The 15,037-nt window shown below is 44.3% G+C and overlaps 1 protein-coding gene across 11 annotated transcripts in view; it reads right to left on the minus strand.

Moving 5' to 3' along the window:
• LOC136651510 (poly(rC)-binding protein 3-like) overlaps positions 1 to 15,037 on the minus strand; it is a 116,461-nt gene that overhangs the window by 62,582 nt on the left and 38,842 nt on the right. The window lies entirely within an intron of this gene.

The raw sequence follows: 15,037 nt of genomic DNA on the forward strand, positions 1-15,037 counted from the left end.
TGTTAGCAAATACGCTAACTAGGTAAGGGCCAAGGGAGGTTGTGCAGAATTGAGGCATAGCACAATGCTTGTTTCCTTTTATTTGCTGTTTGTTGATTCAGTGTATTGAAATCTGAAAAGCCACATTTCAAAGCCACCATTGCTCATATAATAATGGGACACACTGGCCTTTGATACAATTCCCTTCAGGGAACAAAAGCTTCTTTTGGCAAGACTACAGACACTGCTTGTTGTAGGTTACACATGTCTTTCCAGTCAAGCATGATTAATAACTCACAAAAAAGCAGCGTGCATGACCCAATGGCGAGGCTTCTTTCAAAGGTAACATTAGCATTATGAGCTCAGAATTCTCCTAATTTCAAAATGGGCTCCAACAATGGGACAATAATTTAATTACTTTTTCTGCAGCCTGCACCATTTTTTTTTGCCTTACTTTGTGCTAAGAGCCTAGCAGTTTACAGAAAATGGTTACTGCTTTCCACGATTATTTTGCGAGATCCTTTCAACATCTATTTCCAAAAATGACTTTATTTGCAATGGCATAAAGAATAAACAGAGACTATCCAGATAAATTGGGAAAAAGGCAAGAATATTAGAGGATACCAAAAGGAGGAAATGAAAGGCTACCAGGAGAAAACCAAAATAAAAACGTATCCCAAGGAGTTCAGAGGCTGCTTTGGTCACTCTGAAAACATTTTCAGATGGAAAATGCAAGACGCAGAAATATGAATAATTCAGCAAGTTTCCTTTAATGCCCAAGGACAAGACTGCCAAGGGGATACAAGTAGTACACTGTAAGATATTTGTGACAAGTAAACCCAAGACATAAGAAAGCTTGATTGGCTTAATCTCTATTAGGACTGCAAGCGTTACTCAGTGTAATTGGTAGATTAATTTCTGGGGGACAATTTCAATTAGTGGAACTGGGGTTAAGGGTGGACCTGCCTATTTTTGAGGTGTGCTACTGTAATAGAGAATGAAAGACAGGATATGAAAGATGGTCTTGCCTTTGTACAATGATTGTACTTTTAGTACATTTCCTACAAAATCTCAGAAAGTTACCTATACTGGAATTTGAGCAATGTGCAAATTTAAAATACAGGTAAACGTCACTTAGCAATGTTCCAACCAGTGACAGGACGCATATGCGACGGCCGTCGCTGGTCCCTGTTCCCCTCCCCACAAATCTCTGAAGCCGAGAGAAGTTTTCCCTCAGCTCTCGGAACTTTTCTGAGCCCCACAGAGGCTCAGAATAGCATTTTTGGCTGAAAAGATGCGACTTCCAGTTTCCTTGGGAAACTGGAAGTGATGTTTTTTCACCTTATAAGGCATTCAGAGGCCTTATATAAGAGAGTTTATTAGAAGCCTTATTCGGAGGGCTTCCCGGGCCTCCGAATGCCTTATTAGGCAAAAACAAAAAAAAAGGAAACTGGGAAGTTGTGTCTTTTCAGCCGACAGGTCCATTCTGAGCCTCGCAGCATCTGTGCCCTGCCTCTGCGGGGTACAGAAAAGTCCCCAGAGGCGAGGGGAGCACTGCTCCCCTCGGCTTTGGAGGCTTCATTCAAAGTCAAGCATCGCTTGATGACAGGGATGTGGGAACGCATCCCTGTAGCTAAGTGATGCATGACTATACATTTATTTGTTTATATACTACCTTTCTCTGTATTTATACAGCATTCAAGGTGGTTTACACAGGTAAGTGATTCTAAACCACCACTTTTCAATGGGTTTTTTGCAATATTGTCCTATCCCCTCCCCCCAGTGGGGGGGGCAGAGCAGGAGGCTTCCAAAGGGAAACCGTAAGCCTCCCGCCCCATAATGGGTCTCCTTGGACCAATTCCAGTTCTGAGTAGAGGAAGGGGGTGGGGAGATTGCAGAAATGGAGGACAGGATCTGGTATGTGCCATCGCCACTGGATCCACCCCCCTACTGCCTTCCCACCTTGTTCCTCCCCCTAAATGCCCAATTTTTCCCTGTTCTGAACCTCCCCCGTTCCCCCTCCTCTTGAACAGGCTTACCTGCTCTTGCAGGTGGCCAACCCGGTAATGATACACACAGGAAGGTTCCGGCCTTCCTGCCAGCAGTCCAGTCGCACATGCTGCCAGAACGGACTTTATGGCTGGCTTATGGCAGTCAGCCCATTAAGAGCCCAATCTTGGGCTCAACATGCCGGCTTACCGTGCTAGCCCAGCGCTGGCCCATACTAGCCCAGTGCCCGTGCTAGCCCAGTGCTGGCCAGCAGAGGGAGTGGGGAGGGAGAGAGGCGGAAGCAGTGGAACTCCGCTCCACCAGATCCTGTGCGTTTGTGTGGGGCTCGGCGCCTGACACAAATGCTCTTACTCGAGTAGTCCCATTGCAGGGCTACTTCCCTTACCCAGGAGAAGGGGACGAAAGTCTCCTTCTTCTGAGGTGCCGCCCATGGCTGCTGCTGGCACACAGGATGCAACAATAGCCATTTCGGTGCTGCCGCAGCCATGCACCACAGGAGCTCAGGTTTGGGCTACCAGATAGGACTGTTAATTTGTTAAAAAGTAGGCAGATGTTTAGCTGTCAGCCACAATTTCTGTCCGTTTTAACGTAATTTGTAATGCTATACAGGTTGGCCCTTCTTATCTATGGGTTCAGGACACTGGCTCAGCTAACCACGCCAACTGCACACTGAATGTAATGTCACAATAAAAGGACTTGCACTTAACTACTAATACTTCCACAGAGAAATAGGGTCCACCTAAGTCTATTTAAAGCTCTGACACAGAAATTCTGGAATGCCAGTCAGCGTTCATTTGGAAAGGACAACAAGCCTATTGTGGTTTCAAGATGACTGTTTTAAACAGAGGGCTGAGTTTGAAACAGAATCTCTCTCAGAGGCATAGCTGGGCTACCCATTGTTTGCTTCTCACGCAATTGCTTTTTTAAAAGCGCTAAATTCATTGTTATGGCTCTTGTTATGTGTAAACAATCTCATCTGCTTTTTAAAAAAAAGACCCTACTCAAGCTAAGCCTGAAAAAATACAGATCATGCCTCGTTATCCACTGGGGTTTCATTCCAGAACCTCCAATGGATTAAAAAAAAAAATCAGTGGACACCGAATCAGTGGAAAAATAAGAGCTTTAAAGACCCACTTCCGGGTTTCTTGCTCCTCCATTGTCACCCCAGAATGCATTGGTATAGTTATGCCGCATTCAGTCACTAGATGTGTTGAATAATGGAATCTAGTGGAATGAAATTATAATTATTTAACAGCACAATGGATGGAAATTGGATTTTGTTCTTTTTTTTCTTGTTACAAGGTGGAACTCAGTATCAGTGGTGAGTCTAATCAGTGGATATCAAATCAGTGGACACGGAGGTCCCCCCTATACATTCTAATGTAGTTAACAGAGCTGAGTTATCCAGGCTATTTATAGTCAACAATGCATGTTTTACTTTTGCACTGAAGGAAAGTAAGACCATTACAAAACATAAGAGCAAATGGACCGTTAGGGCTCAGTACACCTCATTTGTGATTTGGGGTAACCACACCATATAATCCATTTTTTTTTATGCCATTGCAGTCAGAAGCTGCACGATTAATAAGGTGACGTGTCACTTTCTTGTCAGTCTTAGGCCCAGTATCACCTGAGTGCAGAGTTGCCAATTTTTCATTTTTTAAAAATTGCTCTCTAAGGGGTGAGGTGAAGTCAAGGAAGAGCATGGATGGTGACTACTGGGTTCAAAGTTTGCTCAATATGAATAATAAGAACAACAATCAAAACAGGCCAACTCTGGCCAGGTCAACCAGCTATTTACTGGTTTTTCAGCTTGTGGTACTAGTTCCATCCCAAACAGTGCAATCCTAACCATGCGGTGATGCAGCAGTGCCGGTGAGACTGACTCTACATCCCACAGGGGATGTGTAGCTGCTGGAGGTCTCCTCAAGGAAAGGTGACGTTTGACCCCTTGCCCTGGTGTAAGCCCCAGCAGCCACTTGGGTTAACTCAGACCTGTGCCAACTCTAGCTTGTTCATGTCTGCATTGATCCGTGTTGGGGGATCAGGTCTGGGAAGGGTGTTAGGATATGGTGCGCACCAGCATTACTAATTCTAACACGCTCCCAGGCCCAATCAGCCATCCCGCTGCCCCTATTGCTGCCCTTCCCCATCTATTGTACCCCATGACTAGAACTCTGTGTTGTTAAGTATGAGGAGAAACTCTCCCCACATTCATTCTTTGTCTTCGTAGACAAATGCTGAAGGTGGGGAAAGAGGGAGAATAGGTATTGTACATATCATTGGCATGGGTGGAGCTATTTGACATCTTGAGAAGCCTCTTGCATTCTTTCTTCCATAAAGAAGGCGCATCTGTAGGGAGCTTTTCTCATGTGTATGTACACATACGCACATAGACTCATGCATTGCTTAGCGACAGGGATCCAGACTGGCATCCCTGTCATCAAGCAAGGCGTTATGCAAAGCCCCCAAAGGCCACACTCCCTTCGCCTCGCAGAGGCAGCATGTATCTGCACACTTCCTCTACAAGGCGCAGAAAGCCTGTTTCGGGCAAAAGTACGCAACTTCTGGTTTCCTGGGAAACTGGAAGTCATGTGTTTTGGACCGAAATAGTCAGATGCATGCTGCCTCTGTGAGGCTCAGAAAAGCCACCAGAGGGGAGGAGAGCATGGCTCTCCTTGGCTTCAGAGGCTGGGGACATATATATATATGTGCGTGTGTGTGTGCGTGTGTGTGTGTGTGTGTGTGAGAGCAATAACTCAGCGCCTCTCTTTCTTGTTTATTCTGTAATTGTGTGTGAGCTCAATCAGGAAGGGATCCCTTTAGGCAGGGATAGGCACTTGACTCACAGACTCAACGTGAATTTTCTGAGACTTGTAGGAACTCAAGTCATGTGCGTCACTCACTTGGGCACTGACTTGCAGCTCAGGGTGTTGACCTAAAAAGAGTCATGACTCATACAAACACAAGTCTCAAAGACTTGGCATTTTGGGCCCGCAACTCAACTTTGTGTGTGCGTGTGCTTGGTTACTATTTTTTCGCTGCTTCCATGTCACCCTGAAAGACCTTGCTGGCAATCTGGAAGCCGGCATCCAAACCAGTGTGAGCAGCAGACTTGGTGAAAGGAGGATATGTTGGCTCCAGGAAGCAGGGGCTAAGGAGGGGTGGAGAGGTAGGTGGGAGACTGCACGAGGCTGGGGGGGAACAACCAGGAGGTGAGGGCAGTCAAGACATGGAGGGGAGTGGGCTCTCTAGTCCTAGGAAGGAACAGATGATTGATTGGCCAAATGTATGGCCTGATTTTTTTCTCTGACAAAGGAGGGGAGAAGGAGGAGCCCAATGTTTGGGGAGGAAGTTCTTGCAATAGAAAAATGCCTGCATAGCCCAGGGAGGGGGCTAAGGAGATGGGCAAAGCAAGGGAAGATTTTTCCTTGGGACAGAAGAGAAACATCTTCCAAACTTGTGGCTCATTTGAAGTGAAGGACCAACACATCAATGGTGGCAGATGGGATGAGAACATCAGGAGAGTGTTAAATGAGAACTCTGATCCACCCACACACACATCATCACCTCCTTGTTTTCTGTGGAGCTGTGCCTGACTCTTGGCTTGACTACCTTTTTTGAAAGAACTGGAGTCAAAATGACCCTTAAAAAAGGCTCAGGACGAGTCATGACTGCTGCTTGTTATGACTCATAAGCAAGTCAAGACAAGGGAGGTGAAGACTTGCTACTCAACTCGTGACTTGGTGCTGTGACTCTGGCACATCCCTGCTAAAGGGGTCACCAGAAGTGGTCCAAGATATCTAATTTATATTTTCATTGCCCCTTGAATGGAAACAAAGAAGCCTGGAAGGCTGTGGCAAAAGAGAAAAGCAAGTGTCTACTTTAGAGTCCATATTTAGTGAAACTGAGAGCAAGGGTAGGAAATAATGATCCTGACACGATACAGATACCACACTGTTTCACTTCTTCATACTAGGACTTCATTGTGATGATTTTCTGTAAGCTGCTCTGGTAGCCTCTTGGAACTATAAGGCAGAATACAAATGTTAAACTAACAAAACAAACATGTTCTTAGTAGATAAGAGTATGTTACTCCAAGTAACATCCAACACAGTTTAATAAAGAGGCTCTGTGACCAAATGCACAAAGGAACTATTTTGACTCCTTAATAATGCTATTCCACCACCCTTCCCCATCTCATTCTTTGTAGTATATAAACAAAATGCAGCGCTATATATATTAAGCATGTTAAAACACGCTTCGTATAAAATAAATGAGTTGTGTTTTTGAATAAATATTTCAATATTTATATAAATATTTTGCATAAGGACCTTAGTCTTTTTTTCTGAATAACACAATAGTTTTAATAAGGACTTCCTATATTCTTATTTTATTAATTATTTAATCAATTTTATCCTGCCTTTCCATTACAATGGGGTGACCAAAGCAGCTTACAAAAGCATAATAAATACAGTAAAAACCGCATGTTCATCAAAAACATCATCAGTGGTGGAGGTTACTACTAACCCCATCATGCTATATACTGTTGGATGCAGAATTTCCAGCGAAATGCAATGCTAAAAACCAGATTGAAATATCTCCTTTCCATCAAACATTATGGCCAAAGAACTGGAAAAAAATGCATGGAACCCTATGGAAAATGAAACCGAACCATATCGCACATTTACTCGCGAGCAGGTGAGCTTGCCATAGTTCTTCAGAAAGGGCAGGCTGAGAGGAATCCAATGACACCAGAATGGTTCCTATCCAATGAAAGCAGCCCCCCAAAAACACCCAAAAAGGAAGTCCCTCCCTCCAAGCAGACCAATGTATTGAGCCCTATGGAAAGCAAAAGTAAGCCACAAGGTCGGTTTACTCGCGAGTAAGCAAACATGCCTTGGCTCCTGGTCAAGTCAGGCAAAGGGGAATGCAAGGCTGGCTGCATGGTCCCAATCTGATGAAAGTGGAGCTCAAATGCTCCAGAAGGCAGCACTCCCCCCCCTCCAAAGAATAAAACAGGCTTCAGCTGGTGAGGTCAACCTTATTTGTTTTTAGACTTGTAAAACCAGGTGCGTCCTGATAGTGCTCTGATTGAAATATAAGAATTTACACTGAACTGGGCACTGGACAGGGCTGAAAATCTCACTGAAATTTTTGTGTGTGGGGGGGGGGTGTTCTTGCAGGTAGGCTACACAGAAAATTCACTTGGTGAATCAGGGCTGGTTTCCCCTTATTTAATCATCTGGTTTTTCTTTAATTTAATTATTTATAATTATTTTATTTTGCTTGATGATGTTACTTCCAGCAATGACATCACTTCCAGTGGGGTCCCACACAGATTGTCATTCTAAAAAGTGGGTCCCAGTGTTAAAAGTTTGAGAACCACTGCCTTAACTCAAAACAGGCCAATGAGACATCCTCAGGGCTTTGTGGACTCTGGAAACTCTGGAAATTGTGGCTTTTAGGAATAAGACCATCATGTTATATACCATTTGATGCAGAAATTCATCCATTGCTTGTGGTGAAATATTCTCTGCATTTATTTTCTGGTCATTATTATTCATTTCAAATCCTGAGCTGCTTAGAGGAAGGGCGCTATAAAAAAATGTGAATTAATTAATTAATAAATAATTAAATAATTAATTATCTAATATGGGGTGACCAAAATTTATGAGCCCCGGATGTCAAATGACCTAGTTACGCCACTGAACGTCATGTTCAGTGATATTGTTTAAATTAAGAATGCACGTGTAAGGTTCAGCAATCCTAAGGCTACAATCCTTTGCGCACATATTTGAGAATACTAGGAATAAGTTTCATGGAATTCAGCGGGACTTCTTCTATGAACACACATATAGGATTGTATTGTATATTTTCATATATGTTTAGTTGTGTGCAGCACAATTTTATGCACATCTGCTTGGAAGCAAGTTCAGTTGAGTTCAGTGGAATATATCTGAGATACGTGAGAACTGATCCTTAACATCTGCACATTAATCAAAATGACCCGCACAAAAAGTTTTTCATTAAGGTCACAATCTGGTACAGAGCAATCCTATCTTGCACTGGAACAGGTAAACCAGGAGACTTGCACTGTATCCAGCACCAGATAGGGAGCCAAAGTGTATCAGCCAGATGTAAGGAAAAAATCTTCCCCTTACCCCTGGGTAAGCCACTGCAGCCCCTATGGGTCTCCCCAGACTTGCGCCAACTTTAGAGGTGTTCAGGAACGGGGGTTGGGATCTGGCATAACAGACAGATTCCAACCCTGCCTCCCACTCCCCACCTGCCTGCCCTCCGCCCGCCCTTCCCCTGCTCTGGAACGCCTCCCTCTTGCTTCCTCTCCACCTCCTCCCCGCCCACCCCAGAGCCTTGAGTTGGCCAAGCTCAGACAACCCAAGTCTCGCCCCACAAGCCGCCACGGAGGCTAGATGCAGCCTCCCGAGAAGGCACAAACGTACTTTATGGTTTTATGGCAACTCATGGTTAGGATTGCACTCATAATCTCTTAAATACCACTTAAGTGGCAGAAATCAATTCCTGTTCTTAGAAATTGGCTGACAGTTGTCATTCACAGATCACAAAACATTTCTGTGTTTTAAAATAAAAACCAGGTTCATGGCCAGGAAAGGCAATTTCTTTCCAGTGGTCAATTCTGAAGATTGTTGTTAATAAGAAGTAGATTTAAAAAAATGGAATTTAAGGCAATGATTGCAACAGCACATTTTTTTGCACATCAACTCATTGATATCTAACAAACCGGAGCAAACTTCACCATCCCACAGCTTGGCAGACCCTGGCACATGCAGCTAGGAAGATCCAAAGGACAGACTGGAATGACCAGTCACAGGATCATTCAGCTACAATCTGCATGCTGTTCAAAGTGGTTTTGGCATTTGGGTCTCTCTCATCATGCTGTTTCTATTTTAACTTCTTGCCATATCGAAGTGGGGGAAGGGGGAGGTACAAACATGGCCTTTACTTTCGGCTAGAGGTCAGCCAGAATGTTAAACTCTGCCCAGAATGTCAGGGTAATGAACAGTTCAATCCATGCAAGATAAAATCTTTTCCAAATTTCAGTTCAACCTACCAACAATTTATGCTGGTTGCACTTGTGCAAAGATGTAAATTATTCTATTTTCCAGCAAAATATCCAATTAAAATACTTAGGGAAATAAAATATTTATACTTCCCACTTGCTTGAAACAGAAATTCAGTGTCTTGCTTTGCAAGTGCGCTCATAATAATAATGCTGTTTTTGGAGTGTATAAGTGCTTCACATGTAAACTTGTCCATATAATAACTGTTATAACAACCCTGTAAGTATTACCCCCACATTGCAGCAGGGTTACTGAGGATGAGAGGAGATGGCTTGCTAAGACTACTTAGTTAGATCATGGAAGAAGCAAGATTTGAACCAGGGACATTCTGGTTCACAGGTTAGTCTCTTAGGGCGCAATGCAGAGGTGCTCTTGAGCTGCCGCAATCCTTTGCGCTGGCCCAGGAGGGTCGCAAACAAAGCCATAAGGCACGTTTGCACCTCCTCAGCAATCAGCAAGAGGCTGACACAAGCCTCCATGCCGACAGAGATATTGAGCCTCGCATCAGCTCAGCTGGGTTGAAGCAAGGCTCTGGGGTGGGCAAGGAGGAGGCAGGAGGGAGGCGTTCTGGGGTGGGGAGAGGGCGGGTGGTGGGAGGCCCTGAAACGCCCTGGAGGGACGGGTGGGGAGTGGGAGGCAGGGGTTGGGACCTGGCAGTTATGCCGGATCCCAACCCCCATTCCCGGGGAGGTCAAGCCGCTCCTCTTTCCTTGGACTTGTGCCACCTCAGGAGGTGCTGCAGGTCCGAGGAGACCCATAGGGGCCAGGGCTCCTTACCCAGGGTAAGGGGAAAAGTTTCCCCTTGCCTCTGGCTGAGTCGATTCTGGTCCCTATCCTGCGCTGGATACAGCGCAAGCCTCTTGGCTTGTCTGTTCCAGCACAGGATAGGATGGTGCCCTTAGTCACTACACTACAAACATTCTTCATGCCCAAACATGTGTCACTATTGCACTATAGTTATGTTCTATCCAGTTAATACTCCCTAAGCACATGGTTTTCCAAAGGATAAAGCAGCTGACAAAAAGAGATAATATTGTTTCCCTGCCTTACAGGTTTGTGTAAGGATTACAAGGAATATATGTACACTGTTTTGAGTATTTAGGGAAGGCATTCCCCGAACATATGAAGATAGGAAGCGGCCTTACTGAATTACAGCCCAATCTTATGCTTCCCAGTGCCCTATGGAGCAGTGGCGCTAAAGCGGCTACTGCTATATCCAGTGAGTGCTGGGAAGCCGCCAGGAGACTCCTCAGGGGAAGCCCCGGTCCTGGCAGTGGTCTTCTTGCATCTGCGCCAACTATTTTACCGGCACAGATGCAAGAGCCTCTAAGTTGAGCCTTCTGGATCAGGATCCTTGACCCACTCCCTTCTGCTGATTCCTCCCCCTGCCCCACCCTTATTCCATCTGCTCTTCCCCCGCACCCATACTGGTATCCGGCACTCTCACTCACCCCCAGCAGCACCGCGTCCTCCGCCTGGCGCTGAGCCCAATGCCTGACTGGTGCGGACCCAGAGCCAGCGCTCCCTACTCTCCGGGTGCCATAAACATGCTTTATGGCATGTTTACGGCACCCGGCGCCGATGCTAGCACTCAACTCAGGCACTAGATAAGTATAGGATTTGATCCTTATTCCCTTGGACCATCTAGGTCAGTGCTTATCAAACCTTTAGCACTGGGACCCACTTTTTAGAATGACAATCTGTCCAGGACCCACCGGAAGTGATGTTGCAGCCGGAAGTGACATAATCAAACACAGGGGTGGGCAAACACTGGCCCGTGGGCCATTTGTGGCGCTCAGGGACCCCCAATCCAGCTGGTAGGGAGCCCCCAGTCTCCAATGAACCTCTGGCCTCTCTGAGATTATTGGAGCCCACGCTACCCTGCAACTGCAGTCGCGACTGCCAGACACGAGCTGCCGGATGGGTTAGAGCAAGGCCTTTTGGTGTATTAATAGCTACCGCTGTCCGATAAGTAATGTACAAAAGAAACAAATACCTAGTTCCTAAGGAAGTTATTTTTCAGTTCTGTTGACTCAGCATAGTCAGCCTAGGACTTTTTGCACTTCATAACTACCAACGTTTTCAGTATAGTCAGTCCCTTAGATTTTCAACTGTTTAAAACACTTTTGCATAGAATGGGATATTTTTACATAAAATGGATCAAATTAAAAATAACCAAATAATAATCTCAGCATGGACAGAGCTGCTTTTGTTTCATGCCAAGTCACAAGGTGCATTAATGCAGAATATAGCTTGAGCACAGGAAAACAAGAAATCATTGTAGTTTGCTTATAAAGGCTGCCTTGTTCTCTGTGGTCACAAAGACATCACTTGATTTCACCATCATGAGAACTGAACCAAACTTTTCCAGTTTACTTTTCACACTGTACAATTAATAAGCTGCTATACAATGGGAAGCCGTTGTATGTATTACCTCTGGCAAAGCTGCCTCCTTTTAGAAGATATTATATCTTCTATTAAAATACTATATCTTAAATTATATAATATCAGGGCTTTTTTTGTAATAGAATGCACCGGAACAGCATTCTGGCACCTTTTTTTTCCCCTTTCACTGAGGGAGGGATTCGAACCTCTGACCTCATGCTCCACAGCCCAGCACTCTCTCCACTGGGCTATAGGAAAGCCTATAGTAAAAGTGCTCAGAACTAATATATAAGGTCTTGAGCCCGGCTGGTGGCCATCAGCGCCTCAAGTATTAGTTCCAAACACCTTGAGTCTAAGAGTTCCTATGGCTCAATTGTTAAAGTGCTGGTCTGTGGAGCCAGAGGTTAAGGGGTTCAAATCCCTATGAGGAAGAATTTTTTTTTTAAGGAGGGGAGGTGCTCCATGGCTGCAAAATATAAAGGTTGGTTGCCAGTTGCCATAAGGGGGGCCAGTTGAGGCTGCAAAACTCCTCAAAGTTCAGCTTTAAAATAAATAAATAAATAAATAAATAAATAAATAAATAAATAAAAAGATTAACAAGTTGTGAGTTCCTGCTTTTTTTTTTTTTTTTTTTAACAAAAAAAGCACTGTATAATATAATTATAAATAACAAACATTGGCCCAGTTCAGATGAAGGTTTAGTCTATGGTTTGGTACTAAAGAATAACTAGCAGTAAGTCTCAGACTTTGGCAGTGATAGAAGACTGAAAGTTTCTCTTTTCATTTTTGAACTAGTCACAGTTTCCTATTAGGACAGAAGTCAGGGAACTGTGGTTTGTACATTGGCAGTTGCTGAGAAGCATAAGGGAAGTACAGTCTGAAACAGTAAATTAGGCCCATCCAAAGCTGTACCAATTCCTGACGCAATGCCCAATTTCCCTCCATTACCCTTTTTGTACACAAGCCACACACCCCCATATCTGCCTCCTCTACAGTCCAGTCTTCAAAACTGGCTGGAGGAGGAGGGTCCTGGGATCTCAAGGAAAGTCATCAGCAAGAGGACAGCAGTGGTCCCCACTTCCTCTTCTGCTCCACTGCCTTGGTTTTCAGCCACAGCACTGGAGGAGGAGGCAAGTCCCCATTATCCTAGAGAAGAAGAGGATGGGGCAGTTGCTTAGTGGTGCAGTAAGGTAGGTGCAGAGTGTGGAGTCCCTCATGAATTCATCACCTCCTCTAGCACACCAATCAAAGCGGCCACTTCATCCTGCACCATGGCTGGGTTGGCTCTGTAGGAAACAGGCAACCCATTCCTATCCTCCACAGCTCCACCAGGTGCAGCCAGGGCCACCATAGGTCTCTTCTGGGAATGGGACTTTGCAGCCTGACATGGAGGATAGGACATGGTGGAGCAGAGGTCAGCAGGTCCCCCATCTGGGCCGGTTCCTCACCTGCCCTCCTCCCCAACCCTGTTCCGCCCACTCCCTGCCTCCCTTGCCCCCAAAATACTCACTGCTGGCCAATGCTGCAGGAGCACTGGCCAGCCCTCCATGTGGTACTGAGGCTTGTCGCTGACTGGCAATGGCCCAGTGGCAGTGGCCCATCCTCTCACTGGTTTGTGACTGGTTTGTCACTGGTTTGTGACACCCAGTGATGGTGCTGAAGGTTAACAAGATTGGACCCCCAAACCAGCAATGCAGTAAACTGACCCAGGATCAGTCCATGACCAGCGTTCACTGAAAGGGATCCATACTGTGAGCAGACCACTCAGGCAGTTGTTTCCAGACATTCAGTGATGGTGTCATCATCGCTGAACTTCTGGGTTGTTGAGCTCCTTGCTACGCAGAGCTCAGCAGGGAAGTGTGCAGAGGGAACAATGTCCATGACCTAGTTACAAAAGTGGCACATTGTGAGTTGATAATATACCCCATCAGAGCAGAATCTTTCACATTTGTTCCCCTTACATTCACATCTCAAAACCAATTTATATTTATCCCAAGTTTTGAGCAAGTGGGCTAAAAAGGCAGCATAAACCTAAAAGCACTACAGTCACCAGACAGTAAAATATTAAGATTAAAAAAAAAATTGTCCACAACTATGTACTATAAACAGTATAAAAACCAGTGTGAAAAAGACACTAGACTACAGCATGACTCATTTGCTAGCTGCCAAGGCCATATGGGGGAGAGGGATGGCTGGCTGAAATGTGGATGGGCTTCCTGCTGACAGTAATGGTTGGTGTACCACAGGCACCAGCCATGCAGGGAGGGAGGAGGATGCACAGGAATGAATTGTGTCCCAAGCTAGCAAGCATTAAAGTACTATAACTTTACAACAAAGTCAGCTCAGACAAAACATCAAGCAAGTTGACAAAACCTTAAGACGAAGTATTTTTCTGTTGCTTTTGCCTGTTTGCAAGCATGCCCTTAACTTAAAAGTGATGGTGGGGAGGCATAAAAAGGTTTTCCATTAAGAGTTCCATATGGCCGGAATCTCATTTAAACTGGGTCACCTAACCTACATCAACATATCAGGGATACGTGGCCTAGGTGGGTGCCACTCTGATGCACTAATGCTATACACATAGCAGTGGAGGGCCCAGTTTAAATGAGATGTCAACTGTGTGGCACATTGGATTGGTAAGTGTATTCACTTCTTTCTTTGCACTCTATTATTTATTCATTTATTACAAATAAACCATATCAATATGCAATACAAAAAACAATTAAAAAGTTAACAAAACAACCAAGTCTAGTAACAAATAGAAAAGACAAACAATAAATACATATAAAATTATAACCCTATAAATGTCATGTAAGTATGGAGAGTATATGTAAATTTCCTACCATCTCCAAATATCAAGAAATATGTCTCCATCTGCACTTTTTATAGCATCTTTTCATCTTATCAGCTAATTATTTAGACCTCAATAGTTTATTTCATTTCTCTCTAATCTTCAAATCCAGAAAACAACATATCATTTCTTTCTCTTGTATGCAGAACGTCAATGAATGGTCTCCATTTGTTCATAAATGTAACTACTGACTTCTCTAAGTAAAATTATTAATTTATGCATTTCTGCAAAGTCCGTAATCTTCATCCACCAATCTTCAACCAAAGGTATTTCTGCAGTTATCCCATATTGTGCACAAAGTATTCTCGCAGATGTCACATAACATCTATCAAACCTAGCAAAAAAACTTCTGGTTTCATCTGTATATTTTAAAATTAATTGTATCTGAATATGGGTCTTTATCCAGTTTTGTTTTGCTTTGCCACAGGTCCACCACATATGATAAAAGGACCCGTCTTGTTTTTTTCCAACATCCATTTGGCATATGATCATACATTTTCATGAATTTACACGGAGTCATATACCACCTGTACAACATTTTGTAAAAATTCTCTTTAAGGTTCATATTTAATGTAAAATTCATTCATTTAGTCCATAATTTCTCCCATTGTTCCACTGAAATGACATGACTCACATTTTTCACCCGTTGAAACATACAGGGCGCAATCCTAACCAACTTTCCAGCACTGACCTCGCTGCAATGCATCCC

This window comes from Tiliqua scincoides, chromosome 5 (assembly GCF_035046505.1).
Source record: "Tiliqua scincoides isolate rTilSci1 chromosome 5, rTilSci1.hap2, whole genome shotgun sequence".
NCBI classification, from domain to species: Eukaryota; Metazoa; Chordata; class Lepidosauria; order Squamata; family Scincidae; genus Tiliqua; species Tiliqua scincoides.